Source organism: Lutra lutra, chromosome 7 (assembly GCF_902655055.1).
Source record: "Lutra lutra chromosome 7, mLutLut1.2, whole genome shotgun sequence".
Lineage (NCBI taxonomy): Eukaryota > Metazoa > Chordata > Mammalia > Carnivora > Mustelidae > Lutra > Lutra lutra.
In genome coordinates this window covers 36,482,847-36,510,438 of record NC_062284.1, presented here as the reverse complement: position 1 = coordinate 36,510,438, position 27,592 = coordinate 36,482,847, and the positions used below count along the sequence as shown (strand labels likewise).

General features: G+C 37.1%; 1 long non-coding RNA gene across 3 annotated transcripts in view; it reads left to right on the top strand.

Annotated features, from left to right (window-relative positions):
- The window catches only part of LOC125105309 (uncharacterized), a 43,451-nt gene extending 16,208 nt beyond the window's left edge, over positions 1-27,243 (top strand). For all 3 annotated transcript variants that reach the window (XR_007128869.1, XR_007128867.1, XR_007128868.1), the window contains exons 2-4: positions 13,769-13,889; positions 25,320-25,366; positions 27,136-27,243. This is a non-coding gene — a long non-coding RNA (uncharacterized LOC125105309). The remainder of the gene's footprint in view (positions 1-13,768; positions 13,890-25,319; positions 25,367-27,135) is intronic.
- The last annotated feature ends 349 nt before the right edge of the window (positions 27,244-27,592 follow it).

Genomic DNA, 27,592 nt, shown 5'->3' with positions numbered 1-27,592 from the left:
GCTTCTCCCCCTCCCACTTCTCTGCTTATGTTCCCTCTCTGACTGTGTTTCCCTCTGTCAAATAAGTAAATAAAATCTTAAAAAAAAAAGAGAAATCCTTTATGGTTAAGAATTTATTTGACTGAATAATTGGATAAAAAGGGAGATCAATTATAGAAGACTCAAAAAAGAAAGAGATTCTTCTTGCCAAAATAATAGAAAATAAGAAAATAAAAAGGTATTGAAAATTTAACATAAAATTAATAAAAAATTAAGAGAGTCTACTTCAGTATTAAATGGTAAGGGCTAGAAGTTTTTCTATATTCTGGTCTATATTAGGATCTTTCTGGCAGTGGTAAAAACAGAATGTATGACTTTAAAAATCTAGGCTTTATAAATTCATGGGGAAAAGCTTAAACTCTCAAATGGTTCCTATATTTCTTGTGGAAGAAGAGATATTATTTTTTCTAGTAGTTACTTCAAACCAAAGCCGCACTTGAGATTTAATAATGGAAAAAACTAATAACTCAGTGAAAATATGGGTAAAAAAATAAGAATAGTTTATAGAGGAAGAAATATGAATGGATTATACAAATATAAAAAAAATTCAGCATTACTTATGAAAACATGCAAATCAAAACAAGGAGATACCTATGTCACATTTGGTAATATCCAGTGTTTAAGAATGAAGAAACGAGGAGCGCCTGGGTGGCTCAGTGGGTTAAGCCTCTGCCTTCGGCTCAGGTCGAGATCCTAGCGTCCTGGGATCGAGCCCCATATCAGGCTTCCTGCTCGGCAGGAAGTCTGCTTCTCCCTCTCCCACTCCCTCTGCTTGTATTCCCGCTCTCGCTGTGTTTCTCTCTGTCAAATAAATAAATAAAATCTTTAAAGAAAATAGAATGAAGAAACTATCAACCTCAAATATTTCATTGTTTATGCACCACTGTGGATGAGAGAAAAATGGATGGAACTATTTCAGAGAGCATTTGGATGCTTCCTAACAAAACTAAAATGCACACACATCTTTTGACCTGGTAATTCAACATGAGAAATTTATCCTAAGGTAATTGGTCAAAGACATTATGTACAAAGATGTTTCTATAGCTTTGCTTCTAATAACAATACCAAAATACATCTATTAACTGGAGAATAGTTAAGTAAATTATGGTTGATTTATACTATAGAATATTATATCAGTATTAAGTAGAACTATGGAAATACATTTATGCTAACATAAAAATATCTCTATTGTTAAAAAGCAGATATGCAGAGCACTGTGTGTAATGCATGTAAATAGATTTTTTAAATGGGTACACAAGAAACTGCTAACAGTGGTTCTGCAGGAAATGGAATTGGGAAGATTTGGATTAGGAAGGAGATTTTTACTGTATACATTGGAATCTGTTTCATTTGTTTCCCTATGTATTTGTGTTACTTTTTAAAATTAAAAGCAAAACCTAGTTTAGATCATAGATAGAATTGTCTTTCTCTGCTTGATTTACTTCACTCAGCATAATCCCCTCCAGTTCCATCCATGTCAGTGCAAATGGTGGGTATGCATCCTTTCTGATAGCTGAGTGATATTCCATTGAATACATGAGCCACATCTTTATCCATTTGTCTGTTGAAGGGCATCCTGTTTCCTTCCACAGTTTGCCTATTGTGGACATTGCTGCTATGAACATTGGGGTGCATGTAGCCCTTCTTTTCACTACATCTGTATCTTTGGGATGGTTTCACTCATATGTGGAACATAAAGAATAGCATGGAGGACATTAGGAGAAGGAAGGGAAAACTGAAGGGGGGAAAATCAGAGGCAGAGATGAACCATGAGAGACTATGGACTCTGGGAAACAAACTGAGGGTTTCGGAGGGGAGGTGAGGGATGCGTTATCCTGGTGATGGGCATTAAAGAAGGCATGTATTGCAATGAGCAGTGGGTGTTATATGCAAATAATGAATCATGGAACACTACATCAAAAACAAGTGATGCTACTTACTGTATGGTGACTAAAATAACAAAAAAAAAATTAAAAAATAGTAGACAGAAGAGCTCAGCAATGGGATGTTATTGTCAGAGGAATATTTTTTGTCCTGAAATAGAAATTCCTCAACTTAGTCTTCGTGAGTTCCAACGGTACTTTTAGTTCTTTTCTGGAGCCTCTACTTTCCTGGAGTTCACGGAACCTCCAGTGAACGGGGTAGAGTTCACCAATGTTTCCTTGACTCTCTGTGTTGGTTTCTGCACATTAGATAAAACAGCTAACTTTTCCAGTCTTGTCAGACTGTTTCATTTAGGAGATGAATTTTGTCCATCAGCCTGGCCCAAGTTCCTTGTCATCAAAAGTGACTGTCTTTGTTTTTAATGGTTCCCAGTAGTTGAGAGTGTGCCAAGACCATTAGTGTCCCAAAGTCAGGAGGACTGTAGTCAGCATCTAAATGTGGGCTGAGTAGGAGCTGGACTCTCAGGCAACATCTGGGAAAGTATTCAGTTCCAGGGAGAACTTGGGAGATGCTTCTTCTGCACTAAACCTGTATGTATAGCTGTGGAGAGCGCTCCTGTGCCACTTCTCTTGTTGCTATAGTCTTGCAAGACTCATGAATGCAAGCCCCACTGGAGATCAGAGTTACATGATTTAGTGGACCTGCTTGTCCCTTGAATGGCAGTTGTAGAGGGTGGAATCCTAGATGCTGGTGGTTTGATTTTATTGTTGGAGTGAGTTGGAGAAAGAAAGCAGGGGAAGTACTTACTAGCCTCTCCAGGCCTTGGGGAGGATCACAGTCAGCACATAGATGTATGCTAATTAGAGATGGAGCCTCAGACATCATCTTGTAAAGTACGCAGGAGCTTGTAAACCATGCAGTCAAACTCCTTCTAGGGAAAGACTGGGAGATGGTTGTGGTTTGTTTGTTTATTTTTTTTATTTTTTTTATTTTTTGCCTGTTTCTTCTTGCTGAGACCTGAGGTGATAGGCAAGATGAATGCTTGTGCACCTATAAAGACCTGATTTGATTGCTGTAGACCTGTGGGGCTCATGAAGTCAAGCCCCTTGGGCTTTCAGAATTAGGTGGATTGAGGGACTGATTGCTTGGGTGGGAGCCTTATAGGGAACCAATTTTATGGTCCAAATCCTTTGCTCCTCAGGGAGAAACTGGGAGCTGGGCATTCCCTCCTGACTATATGACAGTGTTCTGGGGTGAGGTTTATGAGGAGAATGACTTTGCCTTTCCTACCCATTTTGATGTGTGTGTTTTATCAGTCCACTGATGTGTAGGATTCACTCAGTTTCTGGATTTCTCTCAGAGGGAATTATTTCATGTGTAGCTATACATTCATTGTGTTCATAGGAGGAAGAAATTTCAGAAGCCTCCTATATTACCAACTTGGTCCTTGAATCTCAGTTCATTTGAGTCTTTTTAAGATACCCATGGATTCACTAAATACTAATACTAAATAAATGGATTAAACCATGAACACCTTTGACTCAGATTGCTTTTGCCTTTCATTAATAAATGAGATACTTGGTCAATCTTCCTGGTACTCAATAGCTCACTTAGGCTGAGGAGAGCAATATATACAGGTGGCTTAGGGACCTTTATAATGGGAAGAGGGCTTTCCTGATCCTCCAGACATATAACACATGCTCCCAAATCTTTATCTATCTCCTATCTATCTATCATCTATCTATCTAATCTATCATCTATCTATCTGTATGTCTATTTTTTTTTAAATTTTTTATTTTTTCAACATAACAGTATTCATTATTTTTGCACCACACCCAGTGCTCCATGCAATCCGTGCCCTCTACAATACCCACCACCTGGTGCCCCCAACCTCCCACCCCCCACCCCTTCAAAATTCTCAGATCGTTTTCAGAGTCCATAGTCTCTCATGGTTCACCTCCCCTTCCAATTTCCCTCAACTCCCTTCTCCTCTCCATCTCCCCTTGTCCTCCATGCTATTTGTTATGCTCCACAAATAAGTGAAACCATATGATAATTGACTCTCTCTGCTTGTGTATGTCTGTCTATTATCTTTCCACCTACCTACCTAAGTATCATGAGGAAATGTGTTAGGCTCTGAAACAGATGGGTCTGGATGAATCAAATTTCTTAAGTAATTTTTTATTTATTTGATTTGATTATTTTATTTGATTTTTTTGGTTTGATTATTTATTTGTCTGTATTAACTCTAAAAAATATACTTATTGTCCGTTAGAATGGCTACCTATCAAGTACAGGCATGTATGATTTTAAATGAGACCTGAGTATCTGAGTATCTGATGTGTAGCACAGTGCAGAGGCACTGAGTAAACTCTAATGTTTTGGAAGGGAATTTTTAAAAAGACTTTATTTATTTGAGAGAGAGAAAGAGAGAAGTAGTGGGGAGGGAGAGAATCTCCAACAGACTGTGCTGAGCACAGACTGATGTGGGGCTCAATCTCACAATCCTGAGATCATGACCTGATCTGAAACCAAGAGTCAGAGGCTTAACTGACTGAGTCATCCAGGTACCCCTTGGAAGGGAATTTTTAAATAGGGATATCAGGAAAACAATGAAATAATTTTTGGAAAATTAGTATTATGAAATGAAAATGTAGAAGTTAAAACATGTACAGATATTCAACAAATTGAAATAGATATATAGTGAGTTATGTTATTAATTTTCAATCTTTCTTCCTTAGACTGAAAACTACTGGAAAGTGTAAAGTTAAAGCAGTAGTTCTGCTCTTATTCTTCCTCTATGCTCTCAGAATCCCTTCAGGCAGTATGGTAGTGCTTTTCGTTCCTAATTATCTTATGCAGAATGCTAATAGCCTGTTTTACTACTGAATAAAAATGACCATTAAGAACCATAGATGTGACCCAGCAATGTTAGATAGCTGAAAAGATATTCCATTGATTTCAAAATAAGAAAATAAAATCACAAAATTGAAATCAATATATATTTAATTAAATGTTTGCAAAATATAACATCTTGTCAGCTAGTCAATAGCAATGCAACACAGGAATCTAAAGTTACATATATATTATCTTCCATGAGGGGTACGGGTATACTTTAATATAGTCTATTTACCATGAGTTGGGGCTTTGGCATATGAAATTGAGGAGGATGTACAAATGGCCACTAAGCACATGAAAAGATAGATGGTTAGCATTATTACCATCAGTGAAGTGCAATTTAAAACCACAAGGAGACATTGTTTCATACCTACTAGGAGGGTTAGAATAAAAAAAAAAAAAACAGATTATAACAAGTGTTAGTGAGGTTTTAAGAAATCAAAAGCCTTCTCATATGCTGCTGGTAGAATTTTAAGATGGAGCATTCACTTTGGAAAGCAGCCTGTCAGTTCTTCAAAAGCCTAAACATAAAGTTACCATATGATCCAGCAATTTCATATATGAGGTATATACTCAAGAGAAATGAAAAATTGTGTCTACATAAAAAGTTGCATATAAATGTTCATAAAGTTACCTTACATAATAGCCCCAAAGTAGAAACAACCCAAATGTCCATCAATGATGAATGGATAAATAAATGCAGTCTATACACATAATGGACTATTATTTAGTAGGTAAAAATAAATGAAATACTTATGCATGCTACAACATAGTTGAACATGGAAAATAATGTTAAGTGAACAGGGGACCACATACTTTATGATTCCATTTATATGAAATATCAAAAATAGGCAAATCTGTAGAGAAAGAAGGTAGATTAGTGGTTGCCTAGGGATGGGGAATGACTGTGAAAGGATATGGGTTTGGGGGAGGAGTTAAAATGGCAGAGTTGTAGGGTTTGCTCAGTCCCTTGAACATAGTTAGATAACATTAAATCATTCTGAACACCCAGGAAATCAATCTGAGGACTGAGAGAAAAAAACTACACAACTAGAGGGAGTAAAGAGGCCAGATTGTGGAAGGAAGGGCGTGCTGAGATGTTCTTTGGGGGAGAAAAGAATCACTGGTGCTATGGAGGGGAGGGAGCCCTGATCAGGGAGAGAGGGAGAGAGAGAATGAGAATGCAAGCACACTCAGTGTGAAAAACACTTCCACAAAACCATTGACAAGGAAAACAAGAGAGGCTGATTATCACAAACTTTATAAACAGTAGAGCTCAAAGGCTGAGGTTTTAGAAGCTCATGCCATTGCTTGGATGAAGCTTTATAGGTATAGTGGTGCTCCTGTAGAGAAGGAGGGCAGAGACCTGGGAGCACATGGTGTGGTCTGAGGATCCCCTGGGTCACACTGGGAGAGACAGTTTCCTTCTTGGAGTGCATTTGGAAGAGGTAGCACTGCATCTCAGGGGACAAAAGAGCCAGTGGACACCACTGAGCTGCCGCATTAATTAACATTGAAGCAGAGGCATCTGCTGAGGGCAGCTAACCTGGACATCTGCTTTTTGCTGCATTTTACTATACACTCCAAGACCCTGCATATTTATGAGACTGCCTTTCTGGGACAAACTGGTACCAGCCACAGTGTGATGAGACTTTCCCTTCAGAATATCAGCATGTGTCCATGCTACACAAGATCCCTAAAATTTAGAGTTTTGAAACCCAGCTGGTGTGCCTGAGTAAAACACAAGAGTGCTTCACTGTAGGGTGGCAGACAGCTTAGACACAGAGAGGGTTTAGGCAGAGATCTGAGGGATGCCTGGGACACAGGAGGGGAGATAGTTTGCTCATCTGTGAGGGCTCCCTGATCAGTGGTGCAAACTTCCAGAAAGTGAGCAGATGCCATTTTCCTCCCTGCTTGTAGACATAGATGGACTTCAATGAGAGCACAGTATCCACAATGGAGGCTTGAGTTGTTTATACAAAGCCCCACCTCCTGTGCTATGCAGGTATTTTTTTTTTAACTAAGCAACTGTGCTTGAAAGTCAAAGCAGCAGCAGCAGCAGCAGCAGGAGTGGGTCCCTCCCCCAGAAGCAGCAGGAGTGGGTTCCTCCCCCAGAAGACCCCTTGCATGTACCAAGTCTACTGACCATACAGTGCTACAAGGATTCAGCTCTAGGGAAAACAGGATCTAGCCTCTTTTATTGAACAGACCAAAACACATCTAGCTAAACTCACTACACACTGGACAAGGTCCAAACATTCCCCTCTGCAGGCAAAGAGAAACTGGATAGGACTGACCTGAGGGAAAGAGCAGCCAAAACATAACTGCAGAGTGCATACAGAGATCACCAGAAACACTTCCTGAAACATCATACCCTGGACAGTATATGACCTCTTCTTAATATAAAATTACTCTCAGGAAGAGAAAATGTAATAGACTTTCCTAAAACACAGAAGACAGAGACCTAGACAGAATGCCAAGATGGGAGATTTACCCCAAAAGAAAACAAAAAAAGGTCATGCCCAGGGATAAAATCAAAACAGATATAAGTAATATACCTGAGCTAGAATTTAAAACAACAATCTTAAGGATTCTAGCTGGACTTGAGAAAAGCATTGAAGATACCAAGGAGTCCCTTACTACAGAGGTAAAAGACCTAAAAACTAGTCAGGCAAAAAAAAAAAAAAGGCTATAAATCTGAGGCAGAACTGACTGGAAATAATGAACACAAGGATGAAAGAGGCAGAGGAATGAATAAATGATATAGAAGATAAAATTGTGGAAAATAATAAAGCTGAAAAGAAGAGGGAAAGAAAAATATTGGATCAGGAATGTAGACTCAAGAACTCAGTGACTCTGTTAAGCACAATGACATTTGTATCATAGAAGTCCCACTAGAAAAAGAGATGGAAAAAGGGGACCAAGGTTTATTTCAGCAAATTATACCTGAAAACTTCCCTAATATGGGGAAAGAAACAAATATCTAAATTTAGGAGGCATAGAGAACTCCCATCAAAATTAATAAGAGTAGGTCAACACCAAGACATATTGTAGTAAACTGTGCAAAATACAGAGATAAGGAAGACTCCTGAAAGCTGCAGGGGAAAAGAAGTCCATAACCTACAAAGGAAGACAAAATTAACAGCAGATCTCTTCACAAAAACTTGGCAGGCCAGAAGAGAGTGGCATGATATATTCAACATGTTGAGTGGGAGAAATATGCAGCCAAGAATACTTAATCCAGCAAGGCTGTCATTCAGAATAGAAGGAGAGATAAGGACTTTCCAAGACAAACAAAAACTAAAGTAGTTCATGACCACTAAACCAGCCCTGCAAGTAATATTAAAGTGAACCCTTTGAGTGGTAAAGAAAGAACAAAAGCAACAAAGACTAGAATGGAACAGAGAAAATCTTCAGAAACAATTTTACAGCTAATACAATGGTACTAAATTTATATGTATCAATAATCACTCTGAATGTAAATGGACTAAATGCTTCTATCAAAAAACATAGGGTATCAGAATGGATAAAAAACTAAGACCCATATATATGCTACATACAGGAGACTCATTTTAGAACTGGAGACATCTGTAGGTTGGAAGTGGGGGAATGAAGAACCATTTATCATGCTAATGGACATCAAAAGAAAGTTGGAATAGCCATACTTACACCAAACAAACTAGATTTTAAACCAAAGATCATAACAAGAGATGAGGAAGGGCACCATAAATAATAAAGGTGTCTATCCAACAAGAAGATCTAACTATTATAAATATCATTCTTCCAGCTTGGGAACACCTGAATATATAAATCAGTTAATAACAAACATAAAGGATCTAATAGATAGTAATACAAGAATAGTAGGAGATTTTAACATACCACTTACAGCAATGGACAGATCATCTAAGCAGAAAATCAGAAAGGAAACAATGGTTTTGAATGATATACTGGACCAAATGGACCTAACAGATACATTCAGAACATTTCATCCTAAAGCAGCAGAATATTCATTCTTTTTGAGTGCATATGGATCATTCTCCAGAATAGATCAAATACATGGTCACAAATCAGGACTCAAAAAGTACAAAAAGACCAAGATCATACCATGCATATTTTCCGACCACAGTGCTATGAAACTTGAAGTTAATCACAAAAAATTTTGGAAAGACCACAAATATGTGGAGGTTAAAGAAAATCCTACTAAAGAATGAATGGGTTAACCAGGAAATTAAAGAAATAAAAAAATGTGGAAACAAATGAAAATGAAAACATGACAGTCCAAAACCTTTGGGATGCAGCAAAAGTGGTCATGTGAGGAAAGTATATAGCAGTACAGGCCTACCTTAAGAAGCAAGATAAGTCTCAAATACACAACCTAAACTTAACACCTAAAGGAGCTAGAAAAGGAACATCAAATAAAGCCTAAAGTCAGCAGAAAAAGGGAAATAATAAAGATTAGGGCAGGAATAAATGGTATAGAAACAAACAAAAACCATTAGAACAGATTAATGAACCTAGAAGTTCATTCTTTGAAAGAATTAATAAAACTGATAAATCTCTATCCATACTTAAAAAAAAGAGAGAAAGGGATCAAATAAATAAAATCATGAATGAAAGAGAAGAGATAATCAGCATCACAGAAATACAATTACAAAAGAATATTATGGAAAATCATATGCCAACAAATTAGGCAATCTGGAAGAAATTGTTTAATTCCTAGAAACATATAATCTACCAAAACTGAAACAGGAAGAAATAGAAAACTTGAACAGACCCATAACTAGCAAAGAAATTGAATAAGTAATCAAAAATCTCCCAACAAACAAGAGTCCAGGGCCGGATGACTTCCCAGGGGAATTCTACCAAATATTTAAAGAAGAGTTATTACCTACTCTTCTCAAACTGTTCCAGAAGCTAGAAATAGAAGGAAAACTTCCAAATTCATTCTATGAGGCCAGCATTACCTTGATTCCAAAGCCAGACAAAGACTCCACTAAAAAGGAGAATTGCAGGTCAATATCCCTGATGAGCATGGATGCAAAAATTCTCAACAAGATAATTAGCAAATTGTATCCAACAGTACATTAAAAGATTATTCTACACGATCAACTGGATTTATTCCTGGGTTGCAAGCATGGTCCAGTATTTGCAAAGCAATCAGTGTGCTACACCATATTAATAAAAGAAAGGATAGCAACCATATTATCCACTCAATAGATACAGAAAAAGCATTTGACAAAGTACAATATCCATTCCTGATAAAAACCTTCAACAAAGTAGGAATAGAGGAGACATACCTCAATATCATAAAGGCCATATACAAAAGACCCACAGCTAATAACATCCTCAATGATAGGATGAGACCTTTTCTGTATGGTCAGGAACAAGACAGGGATGTCTACTCTCACCATTGTTTTTTAACATAATACTGGACATTGTAGCCTCAACTATAGGACAACAAAAAGAAATAAAAGGCATTCAAATCATCAAGGAAGAAGTCAAACTTTCACTATTTGCAGATGATATGATACTCTATGTAGAAAATCCTAAAGACTCCACCAAAAAATTACCAGAACTGATACAGGAATTTAGCAGAGTCACAGGAAGTAAAGTCAAAGTACAAAAATCTATTGCATTTCTACACACGAGTAATAAAGCTACAGAAAGAGAAATCAAGGAATCAATCCCATTTGTAATTGCACCAAAACTCATAAGATACCTAGGAATAAGCCTAACCAAAGAGGTAAAAAAAATCTGTACTCTGAAAGGCCCTTTATGATAAAGATACTACCCACCTTTCATCTCTGTGTTTTACTGATTTCAGTTTCCTAAATATTTCACATTCTCTTCTACTTCAGGTCTTTGTACATGCTGTTCCCTCTGTCTGGAATTTCCTTCATCATTTTTTTTTTTCCCTTAAGAGAATTCTTACTTATCCCTCAGGATCCACCCCATGTTTCATATCCATTGGAAGCTTGTCTGCTTTTCAAGCATAGTTACATGTCCCTGTGTGAGTTCCCACACACCTGAATTTGTCTCTATCACAGCACTTATCAAATTGCATTGCATTGTCTGTGTACCGTTTCCTTGGTAGACTATGAGTTCTTTGATGAGAGAACTCCTGCTTTGTTCAACTTTCTGCTCCCAACACCTTATTTTCTACAAGGCATCCAGGAGGGACCCACTGAGGGTGTGCTCAATGAATGAAGTATAGAAATCTCTTGAATTAGGAAGTATGCATAGGACATTTCCAAACTTAGCCAAGATGAGGATTAGCTCTGTGCCGTGAGCATCTCTTTAAACTATCATTTGGGTGCAGGACCCCTATGATATGATCCTATCATTTGGGTACAAAACTTATGATAAAACTAATATTCATATGTCAAGAGAAGGAGGGGATAACAAAGAACAGGAAATTTTCATGTAAATGAACCAAGAGCTGCATATGGATTGATCTGGTTAAATTATTTCAAAAGGAACAAAACACACACACATACACCACCAAACTTTTCTTACTTGTAGAGTAATTGGCATGTGGGAAGAAACCAGAAAAGAATATTCATCTTCAGAATTTCATGTGTTCTTAAGGTTAAGGTTGTGTGTGACTTAGAAAGACAAAGTGGTATCATTTTGAACTATTCTCTGCTTCATAGAAATAGCTTTATTGCAGAGAAATCCTAAAATGGGATTGTGCTAGTGTCTCTAAAAAATTGAAAATGATATTAAAAAATCATTTGTGGCTATAAGGATATTGGTAATACCTAACTATAGGAGGCTGCATGAATAATGGAGAGGTCTCCCAGCTCAGCCTCTAACTAGATTTGTAATCTTAGGCAAGACTCGGAGACTCAATTTCACTATCTATGTGTAATAAAGGAGCTGGAGTAGATCTAGAAACATAGAGTAATTGTATCAACTGGCTATTTGAAGTGTGTGTGTGTGTGTGTGTGTGTGTGTGTGTGTGTGCATTTCTATAATGGAAAACAGTCCCTGTAAGGCTGAAAGGGTTAAGTTTCTGTAAAAACAAGTCATAATTTATTAATTCAAAACCTAGTTATTTAAATTCCCAATAATATGAGCATGAGGCAGAACTCAGAAGAATATCTACTTATTTTAGTTCCTAAGCATGTGGAGGAATAAAATTGAAAAGAGGGCTCTGGGGTTAGACAGATGTGGTTTGAATCTTGGTTCTCTTATTTACTGTGCCCTTTTGGAAAAATTATTTAAGTTCTTTAAATCTAATTCCTCATCTGGAAATGTGGTCATTGATAGTCTCTGCCTCTGTAGGGACTCAAAAGAATTAAATATGACATAATAGTTTTAAATACTTAGCATACACACAGAAATATTTAGCACAACGTTTAGCCTATTGTAAGTGCTTAATAATAGCAACAACAACAACTTGAATTTCCCTTTGTTCTTACGTATGTAATATATGGTTTTAACTAATCTGTACTGCCAAAATTTCGGCCAGGATGGAGTCCTTAGAGGCATTTGAGGAAAGAGCAGTTAGGGAGTGAATATTGATCTTTCCTGATCTTCACTGAGAGTTAGAGTAATTCAAGGTTTTCATTTTTACAGATGAGGAAATTATATCCCAGATTGGTTTCAACATACCCAAAAGTCATAAAGGTAAAATTCCAGCAAAAATGTTATAGAAAAGAAAACCATAGGATGTTGTATGAGGCCACAAATATTATATTTAATGACATCACATAAGAAGCTTTCATATGGCTGAATTATACACCTGAATAATAGCGGGTGTGAGCTTTGGACTTGGGCTGATTTCTATACATGCTCAATCTGGGAATCTTTAGCTCAGGAGCAGCAACTGCCATTAAGTTTCTGGACTGTATTTTTTTTTATGAAGTGGGATCCTGGGGGCACCTGGGTGGCTCAATGGGTTAAGCCTCTGCCTCTGGCTCAGGTCATGATCTCAGGGTTCTGGGCAGAAAGCCTGCTTTCCCCTCTCTCTGCCTGGTTCTCTGCCTACTTGTGATCTCTCGCTCTCTGTCAAATAAATAAAATCTTAAAAAAAAGAGAAAAGAAGTGGGATCCTGAAAGACACCTGATACTTAAGGACTGGAGATACATGAGATAAATTTTCTTAACCTAGATAGGCATCAGAATTGCTTGGAAAAATTTTCAAATATTCAGGTAACTTGGTCTCATTACAAGATCTGGAGAGAGGGGTGTTTTAATATCTATATTTTTTGTCTCATATTTAAAAAAATTCTAAATAATAACTTCACACACATATAAAATAAAATTTAAGTAACAGAAATACTGTACTGCTAGAGAATATTTTTAAGATGAGGATTTACACATACAATGTATCCCATTGTTTGTACTGGATCTCTGAGAGTAGAAGTATCCTAAATCTCTGCTTGTGAAAAATCTCCTCTGGTGATACTGGTGCCCATCAGGATTGAGAACTCTTGACATAGGGAATTAGTTTTTGGATTCAGTGCTCATTTGTAAGTCCATTAATTATTATTAGGTTATTTACAATTGCAGTATTGTTGGTATTTAAGGTTTATTTCCCCGGTAGGACAAAGGAGAACTGATTTAAACAAAACACAGAGAATGTATTCTGATGTCTCAAGGGATGCTTATATGGCATGAAATTCCCCATCTCAAGGAATAAAATGTCCTTTATGTTGGACAACTCTCAGTGAGTAACTGGCTAGTGAGTAACTGGAGGTGATATGGCATAAAGGAAAGAGCACTAAGCTTGGAGTCAGGAGGCCAGGACCCCTCGATCTGATTCCAACCTCATTGCTTAATGAGATTTGTGAACTTTGCACGTTATTTTGCCTCATGTAATTTGAGGAGGACTTGAATTATATTATTGCTAAGACCCAGTGCATCTCAAAATTCCATGGTTTACTTAATAATATATTTGGTAGTTACAGTTAAAAGCTAAGTTCTCAATTTTGTCTTTCAGAGTCAAGCTCCAAGAACAAAAACAGATGATCAGATTGATCCAGGGTGTGGGAAGGCAGCAAGTCAAAGCTATAACCATGCTAATTGTGTGATTCTCAGGAATGACCATGCTTGGATCCAGGGTAAGTAAGATTGGCTATGAATCTATGGTTGGTAATTTTTTTGGGAAAAATAAGAGGGTACTAGAAGTAGTGGTAAAGTTGAAAAATAGGTGTGATGGGAAATACGGTGGCTAAGAGATGTGTAGTGGAGTACAGGTTTTGGTCAGAAAGTGGAATAATAGAATTTGACTTCAGAGGTAGAACAATTCTACATGCTAACCAGGAAGATCTAGTTGGCCATGGTTTTGGGTTCTGTTGTGGAAGTGAGGCAAGGTCACTGGTACTAAGGAAGTCAAGGAACTGTGTGACCATAGTCTACGTAGGTTGTCCATACCCATGTTGGGATCTACCAGAGTTGCGGGTAATGTTGAGTGGAGAGGAAAACTAATCAGATGTCAAAATTCTCAGTAAACATGAGGCTGGAATCAGAAGAGTGGTGGATAGCTAGCACAGCAGTGTTTATGAGGAGGGGAAATGGATGACCTGAGGGGCTTCTGCATAAAGGTAGAAGACGAAATTTCTGGAAGTAACAGTGGAAATAAGAGTGATGCTTATTTTATATTCTCACTTAGTGGCAGTGTGAGAATGAGCTCTCCTATGTGAGAGCCCATACTATGCTGTGATGCTGTTCTATCTAGAGATTACCACTTTCACTTAGGGAGTCTGCCATGGCAGAAAGAAGAGGCACTTAAAACTTTCAAGTAACTTGGTAGCCCTACTTTTAAGACTTTTTTTATTCCTATGTAATTTCCCTAACATTGACTTTGTTTGGGGCTTAAATATTCTCCCCAGTCCTCAAATTTTTTTTGAAGAGTGGTAGATATGTGGTTCCTCAGTCTTAATAGAAGTTGATTTTCTTTGGATGGAAAATCCAGCAAATCATTGCAGTAATGCATATTGATTCCTCCTGCTCCACCAGCTGGATCAAGTGAGGAGTGAATGTTATTATTTTCTATGCTGTCTATAAGCCCAGATTTATTCACAGAGAAGCTAGTGGTGGGGCTCTGAAGTTTTACTTGGAATAATTGTGATATAGTCTATTGCACCTCTGGAAAACTTAGGGCAGAAATCTAATTATGCCTGTTTGTGACCAAGGCCTTGCCAAAGATCAGAAAGTCTGGGATTTTTGATTCTGCTCTGGAATCCAAAAATGGTGGCCTTTAGTTCATGTTATAGGATTATGGGATGAACCCCTAGACATCAAGATGACCTTGAACTGCTTATCTGTGAATCTGCAGAATTGATACCCATACTTTTTATGAAATGAATATCACCATTTATCTTGGATTGAGATAGAGGTAAATATAAAAAACTGCATAGCTTTGTAATAAATAATGTAGTATAGAAACAAAAATTTTAGAACTTAGTTTAACATCATTTTACAACTGAGTAAACAGAGTCCAGAGAAGTAAAGAGGCTTTCCCTAAGTTACCATCCAATTAGAGGAGTACTGAGCCTAGCTAGGACCAGTATACCACTCTTCTTTGGTTGCTTAAAGATGCGCAGTGGGTGCATATGTATAAAAGTGGAACTAATGTGTAGTTTGAAGACTAAACAGTACTTTGTTTCATGGTGGTATTTGATCTGTTTTGAATTTTAGATGATATTTAAAGAAAAATAAAAAAAATGTCTGAAAGACATTGAAGTTTTCTGGGAAGTCTTCAACCCATTATGGTAATAAAAGGTGATTCTGAGAGTGGTCTTGGTGTGTGCAGAGAATGGGTTTGGTGTGGGGTCCAGGACAAGTTGGGTGTTGTAAGTCTGGAGGCCCTGACCTAGAGGCAAAACAAATATAGCCATTTAAGGCCCAAGAAATGTTGGACCATGACACCTAGACAATGTTAACCTGAGGGAATAGATTAACTATGGTGACGGAAAGATCTAGGGTTGGGGCATCCAGACAAAGTGTCCTGGTCTTCCTTGCCATAATGATAGTATAATGTCACAAGATTTCTAAATGGTCTTTAAAAACTATCAGATGGTATTGTCTTTTTTTTCAACATAATATCATTTTATTCTTATCTCAATTTCTTTTTTTTAATTTAAAAAAAAATTTTTGAAATTTCTTTTCAGCGTAACAGTATTCATTGGTTTTGCACCACACCCAGTGCTCCATGCAATCTGTGCCCTCTCTAATACCCACCACCTGATTCCCCCAACCTTCCACCCCTTCAAAACCCTCAGATTGTTTTTCAGAGCCCATAACCTCTCATGGTTCACCTCCCCTTCCAATTTCCCTCAACTCCCTTCTCCTCTCCATCTCCCCTTGTCCTCCATGCTATTTGTTATGCTCCACAAATAAGTGAAACCATATGACAATTGACTCTCTCTGCTTAACTTATTTCACTCAGCATAATCTCTTCCAGTCCCGTCCATGTTGCTACAAAAGTTGGGTATTCATCCTTTCTGATGGAGGCATAATACTTATAGTATATATGGACCACATCTTCCTTATCCATTCGTCCATTGAAGGGCATTGTCTTTTTTCTGTTTTTTTTTTTTTTTTTTTCCTTTAGAGAAAATTTCTGGGCAGATAGTAGTAGAGTGCCTAGGATGAAATTTCTCAGTGTTTTCAAATGGTATCATTAAGATGTTATTTATTTAAGCTGAAGATCCAGAAGGAAAGTATTTGTTCAATTTCCCTTTCTTAGGGAAAAGGTAATTGTTCATAACTCTATACATTTGAACATCTGTTTCAGAGCCCCTGGGTGGCTCAGTCAGTTAAGTGTCTGCCTTCAGCTCAGGTCATGATCCTGGGATCTTGGGATCGAGCACAGCATTGGCTCCCTGCTCAGTGAGAAGTCTGCTTCTTCCTCTGCCTCTCTCTCAGCAACCCCCCCACCCTGCCCAAACTTAGGCTCTCTCTCTTTTTCTCTCTCAAATAAATAAATAAATAAATAAATCTTTAAAAAAGGGCTATGTTGTTTCTTAGTGCCTTAGTTGGTTGAAAAAAAAGAAAAATTCAATTAATCAGGAGAATATATTGGTCATATGCTGTGGAACAAATGAGCCTATTTTGACTGATTTTTTTTTTCTTGGTGAGTTGACTGATTTTTGGGCCAAACTGGTTGGCTACTTTGGCACAATTCATTCACAACCCAGGATAGCCGTTACAAAACCAAAGTGAATTACAATAAATTCTTATTTTATTTGGAATTGTAGGGGAATAGTATATTCTGGTGAACTGAGAGTTATCTCTGAGATTATGTATAGATAAACTCTTTTGGAAGAAAAATCAGATGTTGAAATTCACCCAACACAAATCCTATGTTGAAAATAGCATAACTTTTTTATGTCCAAGTATGGACTCAATCAAGGTTTTTAGAAGCATGCACCTGAAGCTGGCTATGGCTGACTAAGCAGAAAAAGAGTGTGTTGTCAAGGTGTGATAAGTCAGACAGAGAAAGACAAATACTATATGATTTCACTTACATGTGGAATCTGTAAGACAAAATCAATGAACAAACAAAAAATTAACGGAATCAGACCTATAAATACAGAGAACAAACTGTTGGTTGCCAGAGGGGAAAAAGGAGGGGGATGGGGAAAATGGGGTGAAGGGAAGTGGGAGATCCAGGCCTCCAGTTACGGAATGAGTAAGTCATGGGAATAAAATGCTCAGAGGGAATATAGTCAATGATATGATAATAGTGTTGCATGGTAACAGATAGTAGCTACATTGTAGTCGGCATGGAATGATGTATAGAGTTGTTGAATCACTATGTTGTACACCTGAAACTAATTTAACATTGTCTATCAACTATTCTTAAATTTAAAAAAATGAAAAATGTGTTAAAAGGTCATGGAGAAGCTCATAGAATCATTGGCCTAACTGGAGAATCAGGACTGAAGTTAAATTCTCAGGAACCAAGTACATGACCACACCTCAGTAGCATCATGGCACTCTCCTTAGCTCTAATGACAGTTAGGCCCTAATAACTTTGCCTTGCAATTGTTCCCAACCCTAAATATGGACACCTTTTCAGTCACTTACAGAAATAAAATATTGATTTCTTCCATATTAAACATTTCTTATTAAGTTTCTCATTTCTGAATCTTAGTCTCATATGAGGTCCAGAGCACATGTCCATGTATTACCTTCTAAGGAGTTTGGGATAGTGATTTTCTTAGTTTTACCTTGATATGAGTTCTGTCTTAGAAGATTTTCTAAACACAGCAAGGTGTTCAAAATGTGCTGGCTCTCTAGAGAGCATTACAAATACCCGCTACCCTGTGTGTCTTTGGGAAGATAATGTAATTTCATGAAGCATCAGTTTCACTGTCTGTAGAATGGGATTAGTTATTTTTCCTCACATCTTTTTCAAAAGTTGGCATTTAAGCAAATGATGTTCAAATAAACATACAGGGCCCCAGAGGTACTTTTTAAAAAAAATTTCTGGGAATTCATGATTATTCATGACAGGTTAGATTTTCATACTGGGTCCCAAGATTCCTGGAAAGGAGTAATGACATCATTGTGAAAATTTATAAACTTATTTCTTGCTCTATTTATCACTATGTTTTCTGTTATAAAGGGCAGGCCTGCCAGAACAGAGGATAGGTAGGTCATGGCGAAAGAGGTTGTCTTCCCCAGCTGAGGATTCAGAAGATATGTGTCGTACTTCACGAGTATGGGGAAATGAAAGCTATGGCTCAGCACCATTACAGAGCTTTATTTACAATAACTTTTCCCAAACTGATTTAAGAGAATTTTGTCCTCAGCATGGAGAAAGGTAATTAGCAAGGCTTAGGCTTTTTTATAGCTAGACTGAGCATTTACTAATTTGTTAGAATCTGTGCTAAGTGCTTCCCATACACTATATTATTAAATTCCTATTGTATGTAATTCTATGACATATATATATCATCCTCATCTTATAGATCAGAAAACTGAGTCTCAGAGGGAAGATGTTATTATTCCAAAGCCACGAAGGTGTAAGTGACAGATCTAGCGCTTGAATTGAAGTCTATCTGATGCTATAGTTAAGCGTTCTTAACTATTGTTTATGGTGTACTGTGAAGCCCTCAGAATTCTGTTCACACAAAGGGCTTTTAGTCTTGAAGTGTAGGGCATCACTGAAGCCCTCCAAATGGTGTTTGGTTCCAGTAAAATATAACTCCAATCTGGCAGGCATCTCTAGTTTAGTTCTAAGGGTCCTCTTTACTTCTCATTTGAGCTTTCCTTGTGACTTGGCTCAGATTGAGATGTGTTCCCTTTCCCCAAACTTTTCTCTTTTTTGTTTGTTTGTTTTTGGTTTTTGTTTTCTTTGATCCAGTTTGATTCTTGTCTTGGATAAAGATTTTTTTTTCTCACACTTTCTTAATTTCTGACCATGGATATCCTGGGACTCCACTCATGGGTATTCCTCAGGAGTGGTGCCAATATATGATGATCCCTTGGCCCTTAAAAACCGGGCAAGTGAATGAAGAACTTTCTCCAGTCATGGAGAAACACTGTCTTCTTCATCAGTTTCAATGACACCATCTTATCCCCTTTCTTCACCTTGAGTTCTGCATTTCCCAAAGCATAATCAATGCCCTTTGATTCTATTATTTTCTTTTCTCGCCTTTGGAAAGGAAAATCTTAACCATTCAAAGGACTTAATGAGCCCTTACACTGAGGACTTCCAAATCAAGACTTTGGATTCAACCTCTTTCTCAACCTTTATTTATATGTCTCGAATTACTAGTAGATATCTGTCTTCAACACTAACTCCCAGCATGACTAAATAAAACTCCTCATCTTTTCTTTCTTTTCTGCCTCATTCCTCCTTTTAACTTTATTTCCAACTACTTTTGCCCAATATTAGAAACACTAATGTACCTACTGGTATCCTAGGAACATATATTTTGAACATGGATAGCTCAGTATTTTTCATAGAAGAATCATAAATTCTATTTCTCAGATCTATTTCTCAGAGCTTCAGTAAACAAGGAAGTTCACAGTGAAAATGGAGTTTATCTGAAAACAAATAAGCATTAAGGGAAAAAGAGGGGAAAACCAAGAAACAGACTCTTTAAAAAAAGATTTATATATTTATTTGAGACAGAGAGAGAGCATGAGAGCAGGGAAGAGGGAGAGAGAAACCTGAGCAGACTTTGGGCTAAACACAGAGCATAACATGAAGCTTAATCTCACAACTCTGAAATCACCACCTGAGCTGAAACCAAGAGTTGGCTGCCTAACTGACTGAGAGACCAAGATGGCCCAAGAAATAGACTCTTAACTTAGAGAACAAACTGATGGTAATCAGAGGGGAAGGTCAGCAGGTGGGTGGATTAAACAGGTGATGGGGATTAAGGACCACATTTGTGATGAGAACCAGATGTGGTATGTAAGTGTTGCATCACTAAATCGTACACTTGAAACTAGTATTACACTGTATGTTAACTAACTGGAATTTAAATAAAAACTCAGAAGAAAAAATATTGGAGTATATTTTAGACCCTGAGAGGTAGATGAAATCAGAAGGGCCAAACCAAAGAAATACACTAGAGTGGAAAAACCAGGTAAATGGAAACTCAGAACATTATTTTTCTTTTTTAAATGTGCTGTTGATACGAACTCCCTGAATTGACCTCTGGCCAGTGGATTTAGCTCACCTTTATTATTCCTTGTGATCAAATAAGGAAACTCTCCTGTCTCCCTGATTCTAATTCTCTCATTCTAAAACATCTTTCATCCCAACAGTAAATAAGATATTTTTTTGGGGGGGGGTTATGGCAGCGGGACTTATATCAACCTTTTAGCTATAAAAGCTACTGGGCGGATTGCTAAATTTTAAATGGATTTGTCATCCACCTTGGCAGATTCAAAAGCAGATTTTATGACTTGCTTTAGAATAAAGTTCAATTTAATTCTTCTATTATATCCCAAGAGACTTGTCTTTTTGAATTATTTAGGTCTTGCTAACAATCCCATGACATATTATCCCTGAGATGTGATGGATTGAGATAGGATAGATCTGCTTTTAGTGCTAAAGAAACCCCAAGACACTACTTCAAGACTAGTACATGAATTATTATCTCCTCTTTGAGTCCATCACATTATTAATTACAATCAGGAATAATTTAAGTGTCTATTCTGAAATTATGAGTTGTTTCTTTAGTGTTGAGAAGTTATGACAATTTATCAAATAATGACATCATGTGATATAGGACTCTAATGCCCAAGGTAATATAAATATCTGGGGACACATTTGCAAAGTTAATAGCTGGCCAAATCTCTTAAAATATCTGCACTCTGTGGAAAAAGATGTCTTCTGTCATCATTATGAGTAAAACTGCTGTGGGATGCCAAAATTTATGTGTAACATGAATGTCTCCTAATCTTATCATGTGATGACAAAATGGGCTCAACTGTATATTTATATTATATATGTATAATATATATTATATCATGTATAATTTATAATTACAATAGTTTATAATCAATACAAACTTGTATTTATATTCATTCCTAAATCAAAATGACTTTGAAACCTTTCCTGACATTAATTTAGCCCATAAAATATTTCCCCAGATGTATTTATGAATCCCTGAGGTGTATCCCTTATGCACATAAAAACTAGTTCATCAAATGCAGTGGCTACCAGTATTTTTTTTTTTTTAGTTTTTCATTTTGTTGTGGTACAAACCACATAACATAAAATTTAACATTATAACCATTAAGTATAAAGTTCAGTAATGTTAAGTATAGTCACAAGCATTCCAAATTCTCCACATCCTCACCAGGACTTCACTTCACTTCTCTTCTCTTCTCTTCTCTTCTCTTCTCTTCTCTTCTCTTCTCTTCTCTTCCCTTCCCTTCCCTTCCCTCCTCTCCTCTCCTCTCTTCTCCTCTTCCCTTCCCTTCCCATATTCCCTCCCCTCCCCTCCTCTCCTCTCCTCTTCTTTCCTTTTCTTTGTTCTCCCCTTGCCTCTTTCTCTGTCTTTCTTTTAATGATGGCCATCTTGACTTGACAGTTGTGAGGTGTATCTCATTTGGGTTTTAGTTTGCATTTCTCTAATGATTTGTGATGTGGAACATCTTTTTATATTCTTGTTGACTCTTTGTGTACTACTTTTGAAGAATTATCTAAGTCTTTTGCCCATTTTGATTATTTGACTTTTTGTTGTTGAGTTTTTTTTTAATTTCTTTTCAGCGTAACAGTATTCATTGTTTTTGCACCACACCCAATGCTCCATGCAATCTGTGCCCTCTCTAATACCCACCACCTGGTTCCCCCAACCTCCCACCCCCGCCCCTTCAAAACCCTCAGATTGTTTTTCAGAGTCCATAGTCTCTCATGGCTCACCTCTCCTTCCAATTTCCCTCAACTCCCTTCTCCTCTCCATCTCCCCTTGTTCTCCATGCTATTTGTTATGCTCCACAAATAAGTAAAACCATATGATAATTGACTCTCTCTCCTTGACTTATTTCACTCAGCATAATCTCTTCCAGTCCCATCCATGTTGCTACAAAAGTTGGGTATTCATCCTTTCTGATGGAGGCATAATACTCCATAGTGTATATGGACCACATCTTCCTTATCCATTCATCTGTTGAAGGGCATCTTGGTTCTTTGCACAGTTTGGCGACCGTGGCCATTACTACTATAAACATTGGGGTACAGATGGCCCTTCTTTTCACTACATCTGTATCTTTGGGGTAAATACCCAGTAGTGCAATTGCAGGGTCATAGGGAAGCTCTATTCTTAATTTCTTGAGGAATCTCCACACTGTTCTCCAAAGAGGCGGCACCAACTTGCATTCCCACCAACAGTAGAAGAGGGTTCCCCTTTCTCCACATCCTCTCCAACACATGTTGTTTCCTGTCTTGCTAATTTTGGCCATTCGAAGTGGTGTAAGGTGGTATCTCAATGTGGTTTTAATTTGAAACTCCCTGATGGCTAGTGATGATGAACATTTTTTCATGTGTCTGATAGCCATTTGTATGTCTTCATTGGAGAAGTGTCTGTTCATATCTTCTGCCCATTTTTTAATATGATTGTCTGTTTTGTGTGTGTTGAGTTTGAGGAGTTCTTTATAGATCCTGGATATCAACCTTTTGTCTGTACTGTCGTTTGCAAATATCTTCTCCCATTCTGTGGGTTGCCTCTTTGTTTTGTTGACTGTTTCCTTTGCTGTGCAGAAGGTTTCGATCTTGATGAAGTCCCAAAAGTTCATCTTCGCTTTTGTTTCCTTTGCCTTTGGAGACATATCTTGAAACAAGTTGCTGTGGCTGTAGCAACTTGTTGTTGAGTTTTAAATGTTCTTTATATATTCTAAATATTAGCCCCTTATCAGATAATATGATTTATAAATATTTCCTCTCACTTCCTAGGTTTCCTTTTCACTCTATTGATCACATCCTTTGGTGCACACAGTTTTAAAGTTTGACATAGTTAAGTTTATCTATTATTGCTTTTGTTACCCATGCTTCTGGTGTAATATAAGAAATTGTTGCCTAGTCCATTGTCATGAAATGTTTCTCTATTTTTTCTTCTAGAGACTTTACAGTTTTAGGTCTTGCCTTTTATGTCTTTAAACCATTTGAATTATCCTTAGTATTGGTATAAAGTATGCTTCCAATTTCATTTTTTTTATATGTGGATATCTAGTTTTCCCAACATCATTTGGTGAAAGACTGTCCTTTCCCTATTTAATGGTCTTGTAATCCTCAACACACATCCTCTGACCATGTATCCAAGGGTGTATTTTGGGGCTCTCTATTCTATTCCATCAGCTTGTTAGTCTTTATGACACTATCATATTGTTTTAATTACTGTACCTTTGAAATATATTTTGAAATCAGGAAATGTGAGCCTATGATTTTATTCTTTTTCAAAACTCTTTTGGCTATTTGGAGTCCCTTGAAATTCCATATTAATTTAATTTTTTTATTTTGGCAAAGAAGTACCATTGGGATTTTGACAGGGATTGCACTGAATCTGTAGATTGCTTTGGGTAGTATGGACATCATAACAATATTATGTCATCCAATCGGTTAATTTAGGATGTCTATTTATTTTTGTCTTCTTTAATTTTTTTGGCAATGTTTTATAGGGTTCTGTGTTTAAGTCTTTTGTTTCCTTGGTTAGGTTATACCTGAGTATTTTATTTTATTTTTGATGTGATTGTGAATTGAATTGTTTTGACAACTAGTATTTACTCCAGTGCCTCCTACTGACCACATATGCAAAGCAGCTTGTGGAGGCCTTGCCACTCTGTGTTGCAAATGCTCACTGTGTAAATGCCATTGTCAATTCCAAGGGTGTTGTCTACTTATGTCCCCCAAAATACTAGGGATAAGGGCACTAGAATGCTGTCAGAACCTTTGCAGAAGTAAGGTGAATGTTCACATCCCCACATGGTTCCATAAGCCTCCGGGCTATTATGCTTATGCCTCATCTCTCATAGTCTATTTGCTTTTGTTAATCTGCCCTTGACTACAGTCACATAAAAATTTACACCAATTTTAGGACTTTACCCCATAATCATAGCCTCAAATGAAATATATAGGAATATATATATAGGAAATATATATAGGAAATATAAGGGCTTCAGTCCAAATGCTATCTGTAAATATCTATATTTATATCTGTATCATCTCTCTCTCTCTCTATTATCTATACAGCTTCAGTTTAACTTGAATGGACAAGGTGATATTGTACCATGAAAAAGAAAACCAAGAAATCTGGTAAAAGCTATCTGCTTCAGAGAAATGCTAGAATCAATTAAACATATCTTCAGAGATGGCTTCAGTTTTTTGTTCCTGAATAATTTTTGATGTCTAAGTGTTAGGGATATTTCTTTGCAGATTTCATTAATCTCTTGGGCAATATGAGAGTCTGGTATAGGTTGAAATGATCACATAAGTTTCCTGAGTGACTTCCTTTTCTAGAGAGATGAAATCCTACAAGGGCCATCGGCCAAGGAAGTTCTCATTGGGAACAATATGACTTCTGAATTAGAAGAAGATCTAGGACTGAAAAGTTCCAGACTCCTCTTCTCTCATGTCTTTGGCTTTCCTAGTATTCACCATGTGAATAGCTGGCTTGCTGGGAAATGTGTAGGCTGGAACAAAGAGATGCCAGGCTCTATACATTCTCCCTGAGTAGGCAATAGGAATCCTAGCAGGGTGGAAAGTGTGTTTCTGAGGGTAATGCAGGTAAAGATGACTTGATTTTGTTGACTTGTGCCACTCCATAGCTCCCCTCCCCACATGACACACACACTCACGGAGTAATTCAGATGTGTGTGTGTGTGTGTGTGTGTGTGTGTGTGTGTGCACATATGTGCATGAATGTGTGTAACTTCATTGACAAATGTCAAGATATGCAGTCTTTGCTGCTTGTGTAGGTGTAAGACTATTTTTTTGGTTGGGAAGCTGGTTCTTGTTTATAATGTATCTAACTATGATTTGGATGTCTAGATGTGAAATGTCTAAAACATTTTTTTTCTTCCAGAATAACTTATCAAGACTAGCTCCACAGAATTGAATTGAGAAAGAAGGGTAATACATTCATTTCAGCGGAAAATTGACTCAGCTGAAAGAACATGATATATTGACATCTTAGGTCATAAACATGATGGGTATTGGGAAGAGGGATTTAATTCTTCCTAAATTAAAAAAAAAAGTCATTGTGGATATTAGTTTGGTACATGTGATTCATTTTCCCTACTATGCCTCAAGCACAATTGATTTTGGGGAAAGAATGAAGTAACCATGAATATACAACTATTTACTTGCTGGAAATAAAGTCACCAAACTTTATTGCAATTCAGTGGTAAAGATTGTTCAAACATTCTAGCAATGAACCAATAGAAAATGAATGCTTTCTTTTGTCATTGTATATGAGTTCTGAGAGAGTGTTTGGCATGCTTTCCTTGTATGCTATAGATTGGGTGTACCACATTTATTTTGGATGTTTTCACTAGCAATGGTTACAGTACCTAACTGACTACAGCATTTGAGGGGCAGAACAACCAAAGATTTAGTTTAAGATTAATAGACTTGGAAAAATTCAAAGTCAGCATCATGCTCCAGTTTTAGACATGGCAGTCCCCACTGTCCTGAAGGAACTTAATTCAATGAAAATGTGTTGAGTTCCTACTGTGTGCTACATATTATGCCAGGCACTGGGGAAATGAAAATAAAAGAGGCATTGTTCTTGTTGTTGAGAAATGTCAAGTGCTGATAGAGGAGACATATACAAAAAGAGTAATGAGAACATTAGCAATGGTAACTATTATGATACTTAATCCTTAGACAATGGATACCACATGCCCAGCACCATTTTAAGAACTTTATATATATTAACCAATTAAAACAATAACTAAAATTCAGTGAGATATGTGAAACATATTTAATAATAGTGAAACATAAAGGACTGTGGGAGGTGAAAGGAAGGATCAATTAATTCTGTCTATGAGGATGAAAAGATAAAGATATAGAGAGGAGATAATATTTGATTTCAGCCTTGTTAATAAATAGGAGTCCTCCTAGTTGAGGAGGTGGAGTGGAGGGTTTTCTAAATGAAAGAAAGAGTTTAAACAAAGTCATGAAAGTATGGTAGGTGCAGGACAAAGTGGATATGTCCTCCAGTGCTATAAATGACTGTCAGGAAAACTTACAGGGAAGTTCTATGCATGGCTTATGACATTGGAACTAGGAAGGGGGTTGGGAGAATAAGGGAGAGAAGAATGAATTTCTTCCCATAACCCAGTATAATGAGTTGGATAAATCCTGGGATTCTTAATGACATTTCAGAAAGTTAGTTCTCCCTCAGGAACATTAGCCAAAGAATAAACAGGTTTTCTTCAGAGAGGAATTCCCATTTTTATTGTTCCTTTCCTCCTTTCCTCAATCAGTAAGTGACATTTATTCTTTTTTTCTAAGAATCAGTTTCTCTTGTAAACCTATTTTCGAGTTATACATGCCTGCCTTCTGCAGGTGAATGTGGTTGGAAAGACCAACATCTTAGAACAGTCTTCAACTTGCATAATATTTGCCTCTCTGAATCAGACTACAGAATCCTGATGTATGAAGCCCATAACTCTGTCTGGCAGTCATAGAACAGAGGACGTAATATCTATCTTCAAAGAGCATGTACATTGTCACATCCTCAGTTTCTCTTAATTGACGAGGGAATGGTTATTCTAACTTATTAATAGTTCCAGACATCACTATCTCTTGGACATAATTAGTTCTGTACATTTTCAAGCATGTAAAAAGCACCTGGAGTAATATATTTTTCAAAAAATATTTTTTTCATAATTTAGGTGATATTTTAAAAATTCTGTGTCCCAATTCTGATGGAGAGCACCAAGATCAGAATAATTGGGAAAACAGCATATTCATGGTTGAATATCTTAACATTGTAAATTTGTCATTTTCCCACAAATAAGTATATAAATGAAGTTAAAGTCTATCTTAAATTTTAGCAGAACTTCGGAGAACACAGAACATCTATTCAAACATATATGTCAGTGAAATTGTATGTAGACAATCCTAAGGACTCCACCAAAAAACTGTTAGACCTAATAAACAAATTCAGTGAAGTTTTAGGGTATAAAAGTCGAGACACAAAAATCAGTTGTAGGGGGCGCCTGGGTGGCTCAGTGGGTTAAGCCGCTGCCTTCGGCTCAGGTCATGATCTCAGGGTCCTGGGATCGAGCCCCGCATCAGGCTCTCTGCTCAGCAGGGAGCCTGCTTCCTCCTCTCTCTCTGCCTGCCTCT